The 19612-nt window shown below is 34.7% G+C and overlaps 1 long non-coding RNA gene across 1 annotated transcript; it reads right to left on the bottom strand.

Moving 5' to 3' along the window:
- Positions 1 to 10953: 10953 nt before the first annotated feature.
- LOC129927310 (uncharacterized) lies at positions 10954 to 19038 on the bottom strand. The gene is made up of 2 exons (XR_008778965.1): positions 16771 to 19038; positions 10954 to 11440 (listed from the first exon to the last, which is right to left on the bottom strand). It is a non-coding gene; the product is annotated as an uncharacterized LOC129927310 (long non-coding RNA).
- Between the last annotated feature and the right edge of the window lie 574 nt (positions 19039 to 19612).

The raw sequence follows: 19612 nt of genomic DNA, 5'->3' as shown, positions 1-19612 counted from the left end.
AGGCCTATCTCAACACGGCTACGCAGCTTTAGCGAACAGCGAACGAATGTATTAAAAATGCTTTAGAAAAACAAATTTGAATGTTAATTTGATTAAAATATCAAATGAATGGACAATAATTAGTATGTTTATGTGTTAAAGCATAAAACTATCTTTGCGAAAAGAAGTTTTATCATCTTAGAGTTCAGTAAGAGTTTTAGACCTAGGCCTAGGAATAGACTCAGTAGAGAGATGTGTTAATGTGTAACCATTTGGTAATGTCTAATGAAAGAATGTTCGCCAGGAAATCTGTAGATATCAGGAACTAATTTATGTAAAAAATGCTTTTGAATAATCTAGTGGATTGGATTTATATGTATGTTAAACTTAGCTAATGATCCTTTCACGTTATTTCTCTTTCGCTACGAAAATAAAATTAGGTTTGCGAAAATGGGTTTACCCGAAGTCGATATATACATTCTTATCTATTAAAAACGAAAAGAGCGATAGCTTTGTTAAATGAATGGGATTATAAAGTGAACAATTAAACGAAATAATTTTTAGTACGCGATTCATGAATGAATATAGATCTAGGCCTATCTCAACTCGGTTTCGCAGCTTTCGTAGGCGAATGTAGCTTTAGAAAACCAAATTTGAATGTTTATTTGATCAAAATATGAAATGAATGGACTTTAATTAATATGTTTATGTGTTAAAGTATAAAACTATATGTGCGAAGAGAAGTTTTATCATCTTAGAGTTGAATTATAGTTTTAGATCTAAGGATGGGATTATAAAGTAAACAATTAAACGAATTAATATTTAGTACGCGATTCATTACGGAATTGTCTAATGAAAGAATGTTCGTCAGGAAATCTGTAATCACAGATATAAGGAACTAATTAATGTAAAAAATGCTTTTGAAACACAAAATTGAAGGTTAATTTTATTATATAATGAAATCAATGGATCTTCTTTTGTATTTTCATGTGTCAAAGTAAAAAACTATCTGCGCAAAGTGTATTTCTTAAAATTAGATCTAGGTCTAAATCCTTTCCATCTTTTCTCATGTCAACATTGTAGACATGGCCTAGATCCATAAAATACTATAGCTGTAATATAGTCGGACAACTTTATTTTTTTTGAGGGTCTTAAGTTTGTTTTAGGGCTACAATACATTCACTAAGGTCTAAGTTGGTACCCAAGGAACATTCCTGCCTAGTTTTATCAAGATTGGTCAAGCGGTTTTGATGTCTATAAGTAACATACATACATACATACATACCCCTCACATTCTACTTTATAATATAGATATACTAGACATATGTTACCCGCGACCCGCGGGTCTTTATTTGCGCATTACTGTCGATATAGTCACTGAGAGTGTTTTGTAAACAATTAAACGAAATAATAATGTAATAAGTAAAGCGAATGTGTCAATGTAAAAATAGTGTGAATGAAGCTATCAAATCAAAATAGCTAATAGGCTTAAATCCATTTTTTTAAATTAAAATATTTGCTTTTGAATAATCTAGTGGATTGGATTTAGATGTATGTTAAACGTAGCTAATGATCCTTTCACGTTATTTCTCTTTCGCTACGAAAATAAAATTAGTTTTGCGAAAATGGTTTACCCGAAGTCGATACATTCTTATCTATTAAAAACGAAAAGAGCGATAGCTTTGTTAAATAAATGGGATTATAAAGTGAACAATTAAACGAAATAATTTTTAGTACGCGAGTCATGAATGAATATAGATCTAGGCCTATCCATGGAACTATACTAACTCGGCTTCGCAGCTTTCATAGACGAATGTAGCTTTAGAAAACCAAATTTGAATGTTTATTTGATCAAAATATGAAATGAATGGACTTTAATTAATATGTTTATGTGTTAAAGTATAAGACTATCTGTGCGAAGAGAAGTTTTATCATCTTAGTGTTGAATTAGAGTTTTAGATCTAGGGATGGGATTATAAAGTAACAATAAAACGAAATAATTTTTAGTACGCGATTCATGAATGAATATAGATCTAGGCCTTTAACTCGGCTTCGCAGCTTTCGTAAACGAATGTAGCTTTAGAAAACCAAATTTGAATGTTTATTTGATCAAAATATGAAATGAATGGACTTTAATTAATATGTTTATGTGTTAAAGTATAAAACTATCTGTGCGAAGAGAAGTTTTATCATCTTAGAGTTGAATTAGAGTTTTAGATCTAGGGATGGGATTATAAAGTAAACAATTAAACGAATTAATATTTAGTAAGCGATTCATTACTGAATTGTCTAATGAAAGAATGTTCGTCAGGAAATCTGTAATCACAGATATAAGGAACTAATTAATGTAAAAAATGCTTTTGAAACACAAAATTGAAGGTTAATTTTATTATATAATGAAATCAATGGATCTTCTTTTGTATTTTCATGTGTCAAAGTAAAAAACTATCTGCGCAAAGTGTATTTCTTAAAATTAGATCTAGGTCTAAATTCTTTCTATCTTTTCTCATGTCAACATTGTAGACATGGCCTAGATCCATAAAATACTATAGCTGTAATAGAGTCGGACAACTTTATTTTTTTTGAGGGTCTTACATTTGTTTTAGGGCTACAATACATTCACTACGGTCTAAGTTAGTACCCAAGGAACATTCCTGCCTAGTTTTATCAAGATTGGTCAAGCGGTTTTGATGTCTATATGTAACATACATACATACATACATACATACATACATACATACTCCACACATTCTACTTTATAATATAGATATGGGTCTGTGATGTAGATTTTAGAGTCGCTGGACTATAGGGAAAGGACTGAACAATCATAAATAATAGTAACAATAGACATTGTCTTCGATTCCAAAGATTAAGGATAAGTTCAGTATATCACATGACCAGGCAAACCAAGTAAAGGCCTGCATATTTTGCCACATCTATTGCAGACAAATCCGTTGTCTTTGAAATAATTAATTACAACAAAACATTTGAATGTAGGTCTAATTTGATCTACTTTCTAGCTTTGTGTTCAAATAGCTCACTCATTTTTTTTTTCGGTTTGAAAGGGCGTGTTAGAACATGTGAAAGGGTGGTAGGGGCTTTGTGTTTAGGTACCAATTAAATTTCATTGTGGCTGGTATCGTCTGGATTCTGACTCATGGTCGTCTGCTGGATATATAAAAAAAAAGTTGTGCTCTGGTTTATTAGATCTATATCTTCTTTGGCCTCCTTTCAAACCCCCTTCCCCCCAACAAAACACATTCAAAGCATGCTAGCGTAGACTCAACTTGTTGTTGTTTTTTTTAGTCGGGATGTACACAACGTCAGAGGCGTCGCAGATGAAGAAGGAAAAAGAGTGGGGGGTGGGGCATCAAATGAACAGGACATTGTTTCATTTTAACTCTGTGCATGTATTTTGTGCACAGATGTTCGTGATATGGACACAAGAAAAGATCTCAGCGGACAAACAAATCCTTGACAAACTTTTGTAGCGTCTAAAAAAAAAGCAAGCACAATATAAAAAATCATTATGTACAAAAAAATAGTTAAAAAAACAACTTATCTAAGGAAAGAACTCCGCAATTAAAACTTTATCTCCGAAAATGTATATTTTATTTCCCTCATGGGCGTAGCCAGGGGGGGGGTTGAACCCCCCCGAAATGAAATCCCCCCCCCCCCCCCGAAGTGGGGAGTCGGAATTTAGTGACTGTTTTTTGCTTTGATTTTGTTTATTTTAGGTGAGATTTTAATACTAAACCATCACTTGCCCCAGCACAACCAAAGGGGTTTTGAGTTTAAAACCCCCTACCAGGGGGTTTTGAGTTTAAAACCCCTACCAGGGGGTTCGAGTTTAAAACCCATACCAGAGGGGTTCGAGTTTAAAAAAAAACTACTAGGGGCTTTGAGTTTAAAACCCACTACCAGGGTTTTGAGTTTTAATCCCCCTAGCTGGGGTTTTTGCAGTTAACTCCCCCTCTTCTATAAAACAAAACAAAAAAAATGCAAATGAAAATCCCCTAATTCCAAGAGCACAGTTAAGGAAGATTTTGATTTTAAAACCCCGTCTAAAATTTACGATAAACCCCCTCTTTAATATATAAAAAAAAACTAATTACGCACTCAAAATGTTATGAGCGTAGCTAAATTGTTTTGACTCAGTTTTGAGTTTAAACCCCACTTCAGCGGGGTTTGAAGGTAAAAATACCTCTTTAATAATAAAAACAAAGCAAATTATACACTAAAAATGTTATGAGTGTAGTCAAAGGGGTTTTGAGTTTAAACTCCCCTCCAGTGGAGTTTGAAGCTAAAAAGTATCTCTTCAAAATAAATAAAAGAAAATTACTCAGTATAAAATCTATGAGCGTAGTCAAAGGGGTTTTGAGTTTAAACCCCCCGCCAAGGGGGTTTGAGGATAAATTTAAATACATCTTCAGTGTAAGAAAAAAAGCAAATTACGCACTCAAAATGCTATGAACGTTGCCGAAAGGGGTTTTGAGTTTAAACCCCCATTCAGAGGGGTTTGGTGCTAAAAATACATCTTCAATATAAAAAAAAAGCAAATTACACACTAAAATTATTTGAGCGTAGCCAATCCAATCGGGGATTTTGAGTTTAAACTCTTCTTCTACAGATGGCTTTTTTTTTAAGTTTAAACCCCCTCCAGATGGTTTTGAGTTCAAGATCCCCCTACAGAGCATTTTGAGGTGGAAAACCCCCAACAGAAGATTTTGACGTTAAAACTTCTCTTTTCGATATAAAATCTAAAGCAAACTAGTCACTTAATTCCAAGAGCGTATTTAAGAGAGGTTACACATTTTTACCAGTGGCAGGGCTCCATTAATAAACTGCAGTGAATAGTCATCTACCGAAATCGAAAAACACTAAATGTAGCTCAACAAAGATAGCTAAGACAGATTTTAGGAGTCAGTTATAGAGATCGGGTCTAAATCAAGGAAATCCTATGCCGAAATGGGAGTCGACCCCTTAGTAAGATTGTGAGAGAACGACGCATGAGGTTTGCGGGAAATGTTCTCCGACAAACTGAATTACGCATAAGAAGAGTTGCAATGATATCCTAGTACAACTTGACGCCACTCATTCATGGAGGTCCTCATGGTAGGTGGGAAGAGGCTTCAGACATTACCAGTAACAGATTTTTATGGAAACAGCTTGACGTCAAATGCTCCGAACGGCGTGGGAAGGTCTAAGTCAGTAAGAATAGCACATTAGGTTTTTTAAATAAAACTTTTTAATAGCAGGAAAATGCAGTGTAGATACCTCAGAATATGCATTTTGTTGGCTTTCAATACCAGAAATAGTGCTTGGCGGCGGGGCTTCGCCCCGCGATAGGGAGCTCCTAGCGCTCCCCCAGACCCCCTTGCTAGTAATGGCGGGGAGTCTACAATTTTATGAAAACAGCTTGTTGGCAAATGCGCCGAACGACGAGGGAGGGTCTAAGTCCGTAAGAATAACACATTAGGTTTTTGAAATAGAATTTTTTAATAGCAGGAAAATGCACTGTAGATACCTCAGAATATGCATTTTGTTGGTTTTCAATATCAGAAATAGTGCTTGGCGGCAGGGCTTCGCCCCGCGCTGGGGGAGCTCCTATCGCTCCCCCAGACCCCTTTGCTAGTAATGGCGGAGAATCTACAATTTTTCCACTAACTTATGGAAGAACCTATTCTAGGGCACAATAAACGTCTTCCGAAAGAATGAAGGGTAAGAATGTAATAAAGATTTTGTACGCACACACATAAATACATATAGTTTTTTTTTTCGCGGGCGGGGGGGGGGGGGGGGTCGGGAGGGGAAAGAATTCACCCCCCCAACCCCCTCCCCCCGAAAAAAAATCCTGGCTACGCCCATGATTTCCCTTATTCGTTATCAAACACATAACTAAGTACCAATAATTAATCGACGAAATGGTTAATTTTTTAATTGATTCGTGTGTAATAAAATACAATAAATAGTTGTGTAAAGTTTCAACTTGATGAGAGCATGGTGTCAGGGGGAGCTATAGCGAGAGTACATAATAATCTAATATTTTGGTATGATAGTTATATCCCCTTGTGTATGTATTCCCAGGTTGTGCATGTGAACAGTCTTGCACGTGTTGTGACCTGAATGGTTAAGTCTTCGTTGAATGTAAGTGAGAGTGTGTTAAGTTAGTGAGATCTTGCTTCCGGTCCAGGAAGGTTGGACAATAGCTTCCTGGACTGTTGTTTATGTATTATTTACTGACAGTTAATATAATTGTGTGCTTATTAGGTATTAAAGTATTATTTGCATTTCCATGGATATCTGAGTTGGAGTTAAAGTGTATCAAGTAGTAATTGTTCGTATTTGTGTAGCAAGTATTGAGTAATTGAAATTGAGTAATCAAGCAACCCCCTAGCGAGCCACAGGAACCAAGTCAAGACAAGCTATAAATCAACCACTGACACATAGGTGTGGGAGAAATAGCGTGGTCAATTATCTAAGGGGACGAAACCCTACATATTTAGCCGTATATATGAGTACTGAAGGATTAATTTCCCTTGTTGGTATTGAGCAAATTAATTAATTTCCAGTAATTAATCGACTAATTGCTTAAAATTTTATTATTGATTCAAAATAAAAAATGTCTTGTCTATGCTAATGAGTAATTGCGCAAAGTTTAGAGCTTGATCCGAGAACGGTGTGAGAGAAATAAAATGTACAAACTTTTGACCAGACAGACGGACAGACAGAGTGAGCTGATATATAAGTTTTGCGAAGAGAAAGAGAGAGAGAGATTCATTTCTGTTTTATAATTAATCAATTTCCTTCCATTTATTAACATTTTCAACAGCTTACATTTTACGAGAGGTTCAGAGGTTAGAAAAAAACAAGGTGGACGACGCCAATCCCTTGCTTGACTTTGGGTCTGAACGAGCAACAAAATAAAAGAAAAATATTGTATTTATATTTCTTTTTACAACATTGAATATATGTTCGATTACAGTTTTGAAGACTCTACAGAAGTAGTGTTACCAGATACCTGCATCTCCCATAGAAGGGCAAAAAGCAGGACAAAGTCTTAGAAAGAAGACACACATGCACCTGCAAAAATCAAAGCAGACTTTAGAACCTGTGCTTAGGATGTTTTGGTGAAATGTGCCATATTTCTCTTTGTCTGTGTAGGGGCCCTTCGATGACTTGCTGACCAGTGTCCAAAAAACACAAACTGAAACTTTATGGCCATATCGCAAGGAACTCAGGGCTCGTATAGACCTTCCTTCGGGGAATCGCACCAGGAAAAAGAAGACGAGGCAGACAGAGAAAGTGATGGGAAGACAACATGAAAGAGTGGAAGGGCCTGTCATTGAAAGAGGTTCTAATCCTGACAAAAGAAAGAGAAGGATGGAAGGCGATGGTTGTCAATTCATATGAGGTGTCCCAAAGATACAACAGACTAAGGGTCAGGTGAAGGTGAAGAGTATAGATTCAATAGGTCAAAAGTAAACATTAAAAATTACCTGATGTCTTTTTTACCGCCCACTAGGTATGAAGGAGTGTGACAGACAATAAATAGTCTTGCCCTTTGAGGACGAACGAGAATTTTATGTTTTGAGAATGAATAATTTAATTCGTTTGTTTAGTGCAATATCAATGGATAACATTTTTACAAACGTCAGAGATAGTAGAGAGAGGCAGAAAGACAGAAGTAGAGAGAAACAAGGAGGAAGAGGGTCAGAGAGGGAGACAGATGGTGAGAGACACACACAGAGAGGGAGAGACAGAATTATAAAGAAAAGAAACAAAAGGGGAGGTAACAAGCAATATGAGAGTAGATGGAATATTTCGGAAAACACGCAACTTTCTGTCATAAACTTTATAGTCTTCAGCTTCCTGTCCTCAAGGTGGCTCTGCCAACCTTCCGGAAGTGATACAGCAGGCGCCATTGTCCTTGGTCAGGTCAGTGATCAGCGAATGTCTTTAACGGTTCGTATTAAACTAAAAAAAGAAATGTAGATTATGTGCAGGAGGCGTGGGTGAATTTTACAGCTCATTCTATTCGAGATGTGTCTATTTATAGTAAAAAAAAATGACCTCAAAGAAATAGACCATATAGTTTTAGAAAGTTATTACCACCATCACTCAACAAAAATATATATATAACTTTTTAGTACCTAAAAGATTGTACTTCGAATCGCGTGGGATGTATGGGTAGTTAATTTATAATCATCAACGTAATATGGGATTGATAATCAAAAGGGCAGACCTTATTACACTTTGAGCGGGGTTTGTAAACCAAGCCCATTTGCTCATATATAGTGGACGCAATAGCTAATTATATTGTATACGCAGTGGCATAGCAGCTATGGCACGAATGGGCTCATTGCGCTATGGGTCATGCTTTTAGGGCCCAGAAGAGACCTCGAAAATGCTTGCTCGTTGGTTTGTAGCTCCGAACAGCCAGTAGCCACCAACTTATCTTATCTTATAAAATGCAGACTCAGGCAACCAATTTCACGCTCTAATAGCACAAGGGCAGAAGAAGCATTTGTACAAATTTGTGCTAGCATATGAAACGAGGATCGTGCTTTTATCTTTGTGTCTTTCTGAGTATTTTATTAGGTTTTGTTTTTTTATTTGAATCTTATGGTTCAGTGTTTTTTAGCGGCCCCCGAAAGGGGAAAAGACGCTATTAGTTTTGTGCGAAATGTCTGTCCGTCTGACTGTCTGTCCGTCCGTCCCGTTTAGATCTCGTAAACTAGAAAAGATATTGAAAATCCGACATCACAATATTTTAGACCATTCAAAGTTCTGATGCAACGGCTACTTTTTTTTTTCTGAAAGCGAAAAATCTAATTTTTAAATTCAGTTATGCAAGCAGTTTTTAAAGAGAAAAAGCTAATTGGTATGCATTATAAGTGAGACCTAATTTAAAATAAATAGTAATCTTATAAACATCATTTTTATAAACATTTTTTTTTATTGCGGAATTTATTTTTTTTTTTGAGGATTTGAACAAGAGATTGAGCCTTTTCAAAACAATTAGGTCAATTATAAGACATCAGTTAGGCCAAGGGAGGCGCGGTGGCTGAGCGGTAAAGCGCTTGGCTTCCGAACTGGGGGTCCGGGTTCAAATCCTGGTGAAGACTGGGATTTTCAACTTTGGAATCTTTGGGCGCCTCTGAGTCTACCCAGCTCTAATGGGTACATGACATTAGTTGGGGAAAAGTAAAGACGGTTGGTCGTTGTGCTGGCTACATGACACCCTCGTTAACCGTAGGCCACAGAAACATGAACTTTACATCATCTGTCCTATAGACCACAAGGTCTAAGAAGGGAACTAGTTAGGCCAGGTTCACATCTAACTTTACATTCACTTACATCTATCCTTTGATCTGCGGGACCGTTGGGGCACTACACAAGATCTGTTAACCTTCTTTCTCCATTCTTATCTCTCATTTGTCTTTGATATAATTTCATTTGGATGTTCTTTCTGAAAATATTGAAGCCTGCCTGGGTGGACCTCTTCGGGGGCCGATTTTGAGTTTGTGTTTCCATACAAACTGTCTTTTGTAACCTTGTTTTTTGTATAATTGCTACTTTACTTTTGAGTCTTCTATCCTGAACGCTTTCTAAAAGTGATTTTGCCTAAGCTGTTACTGTAGTCAAATGTGAATATTCGTTTGTTATGAATCTCACTGCTCTATTTTGTTACCAGCCCGATTTATGCGTGTTAAATTCTGAATGAAGAACTTGAAATAAACTTTAAAAAACTTCTTTTAAAACAAAACTGAATATAACTTTTACTTATAAATTTACACAGATTCACCTTGAAAGTAGTTATATGTAGAAATACAATTGAAATGATAATTTATACAAGATAGAACTCACTACAAAGTTGCATTACGTACTAGCCCAAACTTCTACCGGACGGCATGTGATTACGCAGGCGGGGTGATAACTAAGAATCCTCGGGACGACAGTCCAAAGCGCAAACCACACTATCAGGCAGCAGTCTTAAAGCTACTCAAATCAACATCTTTTTCCCCTGACTCTGGAAGTATCTGAAGTGATTGCTGTATTACCAAATTACATTTATATTCGATAAAATATTGGGTTGTATTGAGCTCTACTACACTAGTGTGGTCCGACTGGTTCACTTCCAGTTGTTGTCCTGAAACTTAATATAAAAATATTTAAAAAACAAACAAACAAACAAGAAATGTATTAAAAAAATACTTTTTTAAAAGACAAAGCTTATATAAGAGAAAGAATTGCAAAAATAACTACCTTAGTGAAAAATTTATCTCCCATTTTCTATATAAAAGAAAATTAAATAATAACTACTAATTAATTAACTAATTGGTTAATTTTTTGATTGATTCGTGTATTGTCATTGGCAATAAATAATTTTGAAACATTTCAGCTTGATTGAGACTGGGAAATGGGAGAAACAACGTGTACAAGATTTGTACCAGACAGACAGACAGACAGAGTGAGTAGATTTTAAAAATGAAAGTTTAAGTAAATATAACATGTTTAATAGTTCAACGTGTAACAAAGGGATTGTGGAGCTAGAAATCCAATTAACCGAGTTTCCCAACTTGTTTCCATATTCATTAAAAGCTGATAGACTCACTCAGCCATGATTCGCGAGTAAACGTCCAAACTGGCACATCTTGCTACTAGCTCTACGTAAGGAACTCGGGTTAGTCCAATACAGGTGCAGCTCGTGTAGAGGTATGATTCTCACATGCAGACATTTACATGTATAAATATTATAAAGTATCACGAAGGAGTATGAAATTAGTATTTATTTACAGCCAACAGCAAGTACTGTGATGTTGCTAGTTCAGGCTGTCTTGAAGTCAACCAATTACTCTGCAATCGTTTGGGTGTAATTGTTCGGGTGTATTACGTGTAGTTGACCAACAACACAAACAAGAACTGGCACATCAATTGTAACAGGTGAAGAGATGTAGTCAACGATGATGAACAAGTTAATATATATTTATTATGATAAAAGGCCACAGTAGAAGTCTCTGTCACTAAACACGTCGTTACCCTGGAATGTTCTAACGCTAACTGATTTTCCGGTCTCTAACCCAACATATCCCAAACGTCACTAGTCCCGTTCAATATGCGTCTACTATGGTGCGTCGCTAAATAACTAAAATAACTAACCTATATAAATAAGGTGTCTAACAGATTCCTCCCCCCCTTGAAAAAAAAATATGTCAATATTTTTCCACTACTGTCAAGTCTTACAAGGGCATTTTCAATTTAAGGGGAAGACCACAAACATAAAATCTTGACATCTTCATCTTGACATCTTCATCTTGACAGTTCCTCATATTCAATGTTCATAACAGTTCATAACATTCCAAAATCATCTTCATTGGTACACCGTTCATCATGGAGGAAAATGTGGCATCTTATGGGCATGTCCTACACATCTCAAATGTTCTTCACTGGCAGTAATCTGATAAAATACAATATTTCAAAAAACAATTACAAACTTTATTTACACATTCAATACATTTTTTCTTACCACCCTTTTATACGCTTTTGTCCATTTTTCTTTTATACTCACCCTTTTCCATAGAACTAACTTTCGTCAATGATATATGAAATGATTCACACAAAAAAAAATATATCCATACTTACTTTTAAATGCTTAACATCAAATTTACTTATCTCCCTTTTTCATAACATATAAATGGTGTCAATATATTAATATATATTACATACTCAATATAATCATCATCAATATAATCATAGTTTGTTTATAAACTTATTTCATTTCAATGTCATTCTAGACAATAGATCAGCTACAATATTCATAGATCCACTAATAGCTTTCACTTCAAATTTATATTCCTGTAGTGCTAAGAACCATCTATAAACACGACTGTTTTTCATGCTCTTTTGCTGTATATATTGAATAGGTTTATGATCAGTTAATAATATGAATTTCCTTCCTATTAAATAGCTCTCTAGCTTAGTAATTACCCATATTACAGCTAAGGCTTCTCTTTCAATGACACTATATTTTTTCTCTGCCTCTGACAATTTTCTGCTTACATATAATATAGGATGTAAGTTATCATAGTTCTGCATTAAACAACCACCAATAGCATTACCAGATGCATCAGTTGTGACATAAAATATTTTGTCTTTATCAGGTAGTCTTAATATTAGTTCATGACTAAAAACATCTTTAATTCTGTCAATAGCTTTCACACATTCCTCATTACAAACTACTTTTTGAGGTTTTCCTTTTTTAAGTAAGTCATTTAGTGGATTCACTATTTCTGCTAAGTTTTTTATAAACTTTCTGTAATAATTTACTATTCCCAATATACTTTTAATTTGTCTTTTTGTTGTAGGTATTTCAATATTAAGTACTTTCTTTATGTTATCTTCAATAGGGCTAATCATGTTGTTATTTATTTTATGTCCTAAGAAAATTATTTCCTCCAATCCTATTTCTACTTTTTCTGCTTGAATTGTAAGTCCACTTTCTTTTATTATTTTGAATACTTCTTTTACATCTACCAAATGTTCCTCCCAACTATTATTAAAAATACATATGTCATCTAAATAGCAAATAACATTTTCTTTGTTTCCAATTATCATGTTCATCATTCTATTAAATGTGGCAGGTGCATTTACTAATCCAAAACTCATATAATTCCATTGAAAAATACCATATGGTGTTACAAATGCTGTGTAAGGTTTTGCATTTTCTGTTAAAGGTATTTGCCAATAACCTTTAGTTAAATCTAATTTAGTAAAAAATTTTGCTCCATTTAATTTATGTAAAATATCCTCTATATTTGGCATTGGATATGGGTCAAATTCTGTGATGTTGTTAAGTTTCCTATAATCAATACATAACCTTATATCTCCATTCTTCTTTTTGGCTATCACAATTGGTGAAGCATAAGGAGATGTTGATGGCTCAATTATACCTGATTCTAGTAAATTGTCTATTTCTTTCTTTACTTTGTCTTGTAAATGTAGCGGTATTCTATATGGCTTAAGCTTGATAGGTTTTGTGTCTGTTACTTTAATGTCATGTTTAATAATATTAGTTTTTCCTGGTATGCTGGAAAAAATTTCTTTGTATTCCTGTATTATTTTAGTTATATCTTTTGACTTTTCCTTAGTTAAATTATTAAGATTAATCTTTTGCCAAGTTTGATTCTCTTTTGTTTCTATTACAGGTATTTCCTTAATATCATTTTCATTGTGATTTTCATTTGTTATTATCATCAAGCATTCTTCTCTTTCTGAAAATTTATTTTCTATTTCCTCCTGAATGTTTTGTATCAACTCATCTTCTCTATCATGATACAGTTTCAAATTATTTATGTGATATGTTTTAATTTTCCCATTTATTTCAATTTGATAATTCACATCACTAATTTGTTTTATCACCTTAAATGGACCTTTCCATTGTTTACCAATTTTATTTTTCAGGTCATTTATCAATATTAATACATTGTTTCCTACTTCTAGTGTTTTCAATTGTCTTTTCTTATTTATATTCTCATGAGCACTTTGTTTGTACTTCTTATTGTTGTTATATGCTTGAGTCCATATTTCTTTCAATTCTGTTGTGATTGTTGTTTCACTGTCATTATTTAATTTATTCTCATTGCCTATTAGATTTTCTTTAAAAACATCTAATTCATCTCTGGGTTTTCTTCCATGTATTATTTCATATGGTGAAAATTGTGTTGCTTCATGGATGTTGTTTCTATGAGCAAATAGTACATAGTTAATGTAATGATCCCACTTGTTCTGATTATTCTGAATTATTTTTGTTAGTGATCTTTTTAATGATCCACCATATCGTTCACATAAACCGTTACTCGCCGGGTGGTAAACCGAAGAGTATATGTGTTGTATATTGTATTGTTTAGTCCATTTCTTAAATTGTTCTGACTTAAACTGAGATCCCTGATCACTCAATATAATTTTAGGTATACCATGTCTTGTAATTACTTTTTGAGTTATGGCATTAATGATATTCTCTGCACTTGTATTTGATAATGGAATTGCCTCTGGGTATCTACTAAACATGTCTATTACTGTTAGAATGTATTTGTTATTATTTTCAGTTTGAATTAAAGGACCTATTAAATCAATAGATACTTTCTGAAATGGTGCTGTAGGTTCATCCATTTCTTGAATAGGTGCTTTATTCACTATACTTTTGTTAGATCTCTTTTGACATATGTCACATGAGTTTATGTATTTGTTGATTGTTGCTTTCATTTTGGGCCAAAATACTTGTTTTGACAAATTCCTATAACATTTCTTTACTCCCCTATGTGCTGCTAAATTATTATCATGTGTCATGATTAAAACATCTTTCCAATATTTCTGTGGTAAGACAAGTTGTTTTATTTTCTTGTTATCATTACTTGTTTGTCTAAATAATATTTTATTCTCTATACAAAATTTCTCCATTGGGTTATTATTGTTTTTATCTGATATTCTTGAATAAATTTTCCCAATAATATTGTCATTCATTTGTTCTAATGCAAATTTGGGTATTGTTTCTTTTTCACTTTGAGATATTTGTGTTTCAAGACTATTTTGTGTTTCATTTTCTATCTCTCTTTCCTTAGTATCTGTATTTTCTATTTGTATTACATTACTGGTTTCTTTTTCTTTATCATTACTTATTACATTTATTGTATTTTCCTGTTTCTCATCTTTTTTATCCATTGATCTTGTTATTACCATACTTGTTATATTTTGTGTTTCTATGTTTTCATGATTTTGTCTTATGTTTTTGTATTTGTTTTGCCAGTCTTCTAATTCTTTTCTTGAACATTCTTTAACTCCTTTTATGTTTCCTACTAACATATCATATCTCATTTCTGGTATTGCAATGCCATCACAATAACCAGTGAAAAATGGAGTTTCAATGTATACCCTTATAGCTTTAAATTCCCTTACAGTGCCATCTGCTAATTCTACTTTCTTAGTAAACCCTTTATACCAATGAGGTTTGACAAATTTAGTTTTTACTGCCAAAGTGTTACAACCTGAATCCCTGATTAATTCCACTGGAATTCTATCTACAAACCCTGGGTACACTGCAAAATTGTTCCTATTTCCTTCCATGAAATATACCCTATCTGTACCTTTATTTTTGTATTCCCTACTGTAACTCCTATATCTATAATTTCCCTTGTCATTCCTATCTCTACTCCTATATCTATTGTTATTTTGTTCATTGTATCTATTTCTACTTCCAGACCTACTATTCCCTCTTCTACAGTTAGCTGCTATATGACCTTTTCCTTGACATTTAAAACAGGTTATTTCACTATATTTTCTATTTCCACTATTTGATCTGTTTCTATTTCTACTTCTATCAACATTTTCTTTGGTGTATCCTATTAAATCTACTTTGCTCTTATCCCTATCAGAAAATGGTTTATTTGGATAGGCATTTTTGTATACTCTCATTATTTCTGTTATTTCATCTATAGTTTTTGGGTTTCTTTCTCTAATAAAAGATTGTAACTGAGGATCACATTTATTTACAAAGTTGTCCACTAGAATAAAATTTTTTAATCCTTCATAAGAGTTATTCACTTTTTCTAATTTTACCCACTTATTGAAAAAATCCTTTTCCATATTAATGGTAGTTTGGGGTTCTATTCCTAATGATGGTATATTGTCAAAGTATTTCTTTCTAAAAGTTGTAGCATTATGACCATATGCATTTAATAACTCTCTTTTTAAAACCTGATAGCTATCATCAATATGATGGTCATGATTTTGGCATATTGTTAGAGCTTGACCATGAACAAAGTCTATCAGTATTTCAGACCATTCCTCTTCAGGCATATTAAATGTAGACATTTTTGCCTCATATCTTTTCAGGAAATCACCAATGTCATCCTTCTGTTCATCAAAACTTTGTATCTTTCTCTTTAGCCATGTCTGTGAATTAGGGTTGTCTCTTTGAGTGGTATAATTATTTGAGTTATTTGTGTTATTTCTTTGTTCAGTTTGGGCTCTGGCTTGTGCTGCGTCCAATCTCATCTTCTCCATTTTAGCTTCATGCTCTCTCTGCCTTTCTTGGTCTTCTTTTTGCTTTTCATATTCTTCCTTTCTGATCCTTTCTTGCCTCTCTATCTCTTGTCTTTGATGTTCTTCTTGTCTTTCTATCTCTTCTTTTTCCCTTCTTATTTTATCTTGACGTTCCATTTCTTCCCTCACAACTTGCTGTACATAAGCGGCTAAGTCTTTTCCTTTTAACTCCATGGCCTTTCCATCCTGCATAGCTGTTTCCTTAACCTCCTTAAGGTCCACATATGATGATGTAGCCATTGTGTTTTATATTTTATATATATTTTTACTTAGCCTATATTGGTTATGGCTATACTTTAAAAGTTTTTACACACTTTTATACCAGTTTTAAGTGTTATGTCTCTATCTATAGATTTAGTAAATGTATAAATCTAGTCTGAGTTATTATGGTTATATTCAAATCTGTATATTGGATCTAGTATCACACAAATTTAAATCCAGTATATTATAGTATGTATAATATTACCATTTAGATCTAGTTATCAAGAGCACTATGACTATTAGATCTAGTATGACCAACTATGATCAATTTTAAAATCTGGTATGACTGAAATGTCTAGAGTAAATTCAAAGACTGTCTAGAGTCTAGATCTAGAGTAGATTATGGTTCTATTTAACCGTATAAAACAAATATGTTTATACAATGTCAAATATATCTTCAACAAGATATATATATCTAGAATGTACTACCTTCATTCATCTTCAACTTAATAATATTTCAAAGTAGAGTCTAGATAATTAAATTGTACCAAAGAGATGTACAACAATTTGCAGATCTAAATTTAGCCAGACGATAGTGTTTGACTACATAGCCAGTTTCGGCATTATTCTCATGGCAAAATCATATTTGATTTTAACCGCTCAAACTAAAATTATTTTAGTCTGATTCACAGTAAAAGAATCCTACCCGCACTTTCTATCATTAAGTGAAAAAAATTACAGATCTAATTAAATTAATAAAAATAAATAATTTAAAATAATATAAACAAATGAAATAATTAAATGAGACTATCGCTATGGGTTGGGATATGACAATATGGCACACAATGATAACGTCACGAAGTAACCAGGCAACAACGGATATGACGTTTACACAAACAAAACAAATTACAACCCTAAACGTATAATATAGCTTTTCATCTAAATTACGTCTTCTACCCCGACGGGTTTTAAGGCGCACCACCTGATTTTACTCAGGCTAACGTACCAAATTTAGACAAAATCTATTTCTAAGGGCAATCTAAACATATACTAATAAGAAAAATGGCACTTAGCTTTTGATAAGAAAGATCCCTTTGTTCGGACTCCCGAATATGCTAGATCACAACAAATTCCACTGCCTCTCTTCCAGTTCTGACTCTGTTCTCCGGTGCTACCAGTATCCCACGTAATGCCACAGATGTCCTGATATGCCACAGCAAAATGTTCCAGTTCCTTCGACGACTGTTGATGACCGTATGTGTAGTTCCGACGACTTTGTGTACACAGTTACTGACGAAAAGGTTAACGGTTCTTCTGGCGATGACTTGATTTGTTTAGATGACTACTGACAAATAACAGTCTCTTGACGGCAACTTGATCTGGACGACTGACGAATAACGAATTTCTTGACGATGACTTGATCTGGGCTGACGAATAACGACTTTCTTGACGATGACTTGATCTGGGCTGACGAATAACGACTTTCTTGACGATGACTTGATCTGGGCTGACGAATAACGGCTTTCTTGACGATGACTTGATCTGGGCTGACGAATAACGGTTCTCTAAAATAGTTCACTGCTTCTGCTGCTATTCCGGTAGTACGACGAAGTTTGCTGTTGTACTCTGCTTCAATAGACCAAACTGTCCAATGTAGACTAGGTGAAACCAAGGTCACCTCCGACGACGTTCCGTTAGACGATTAACGGTTTTCAACGAAATTAAGTGGATGTAGCTGTTTCCACAACTTCACTGCTAACAAGTCTAGGTATGGTCTAGACCGACGAATACTAGATATATCAATGTTCAGTACTGATAAAGATTACTTCACTAACCTTCCAAAGGTTAAACACAGTGACCGTTATAAACGTGGCAAGCAACCGGTTCAATGAGCAAACTGCTCCACAAGAATCTCTCCAAGGGTAAGACGACAGAGCGATTTCGATTTAGTTAGCTACCAAACTTGTAGTACTCACAATACTTCTGACAGCGGGCAAACTGTCCTTCTCGAACTGGCGAGGTAAAACTTGATACTCAATGTGGCTCCTATGACGAAGAAAAAATATGTCCAACAGGTTCACTAACGATCTCTCACCCGTTATGAATGAACGGTTTCTCTGGTTGTAGGTCGATTCAGCATATGAAGATCAGGCGTTGCGATGATTACGGTCCTGACGAAGGTCACCCTGAGTTAACGGCTCGTTGAACGTGCGATCAAACAGGCGACGACTGCTTGTAGATCTAGAACAAAGTCACTCTGCGATGATGCTGTGTTCAGCCGTACTCCGATGAAATCTTATAACTTCGAGTGCACGACCCTCACCTGAGTAAACGTTCTGCTTCGAGGTCCGGTTCGATGTTCGTCGGGCTTCGAGGTTCGGGCTTCGGGCGTCGGGGGTCGCCACTGTGATGTTGCTAGTTCAGGCTGTCTTGAAGTCAACCAATTACTCTGCAATCGTTTGGGTGTAATTGTTCGGGTGTATTACGTGTAGTTGACCAACAACACAAACAAGAACTGGCACATCAATTGTAACAGGTGAAGAGATGTAGTCAACGATGATGAACAAGTTAATATATATTTATTATGATAAAAGGCCACAGTAGAAGTCTCTGTCACTAAACACGTCGTTACCCTGGAATGTTCTAACGCTAACTGATTTTCCGGTCTCTAACCCAACATATCCCAAACGTCACTAGTCCCGTTCAATATGCGTCTACTATGGTGCGTCGCTAAATAACTAAAATAACTAACCTATATAAATGCCACTGTGATGTTGCTAGTTCAGGCTGTCTTGAAGTCAACCAATTACTCTGCAATCGTTTGGGTGTAATTGTTCGGGTGTATTACGTGTAGTTGACCAACAACACAAACAAGAACTGGCACATCAATTGTAACAGGTGAAGAGATGTAGTCAACGATGATGAACAAGTTAATATATATTTATTATGATAAAAGGCCACAGTAGAAGTCTCTGTCACTAAACACGTCGTTACCCTGGAATGTTCTAACGCTAACTGATTTTCCGGTCTCTAACCCAACATATCCCAAACGTCACTAGTCCCGTTCAATATGCGTCTACTATGGTGCGTCGCTAAATAACTAAAATAACTAACCTATATAAATAAGGTGTCTAACAGTACACATATAATATTGAATGCACAATCATCAATAACTGAAATACTAAAATGTGCCCAACTTACATAGTCCTACTACAGGGCGCTTAGACTAGATTCATTTAACATAGGCCATCAATGCTACACATCATATTACCCCCAAATAATCCGTTTCACACACAAGCAAGAATCGTAATATAAGTTATAACATCTCCTT

Source organism: Biomphalaria glabrata, chromosome 7 (genome assembly GCF_947242115.1).
Source record: "Biomphalaria glabrata chromosome 7, xgBioGlab47.1, whole genome shotgun sequence".
Lineage (NCBI taxonomy): Eukaryota > Metazoa > Mollusca > Gastropoda > Planorbidae > Biomphalaria > Biomphalaria glabrata.
This window is presented reverse-complemented; position numbering and strand designations above follow the sequence as displayed.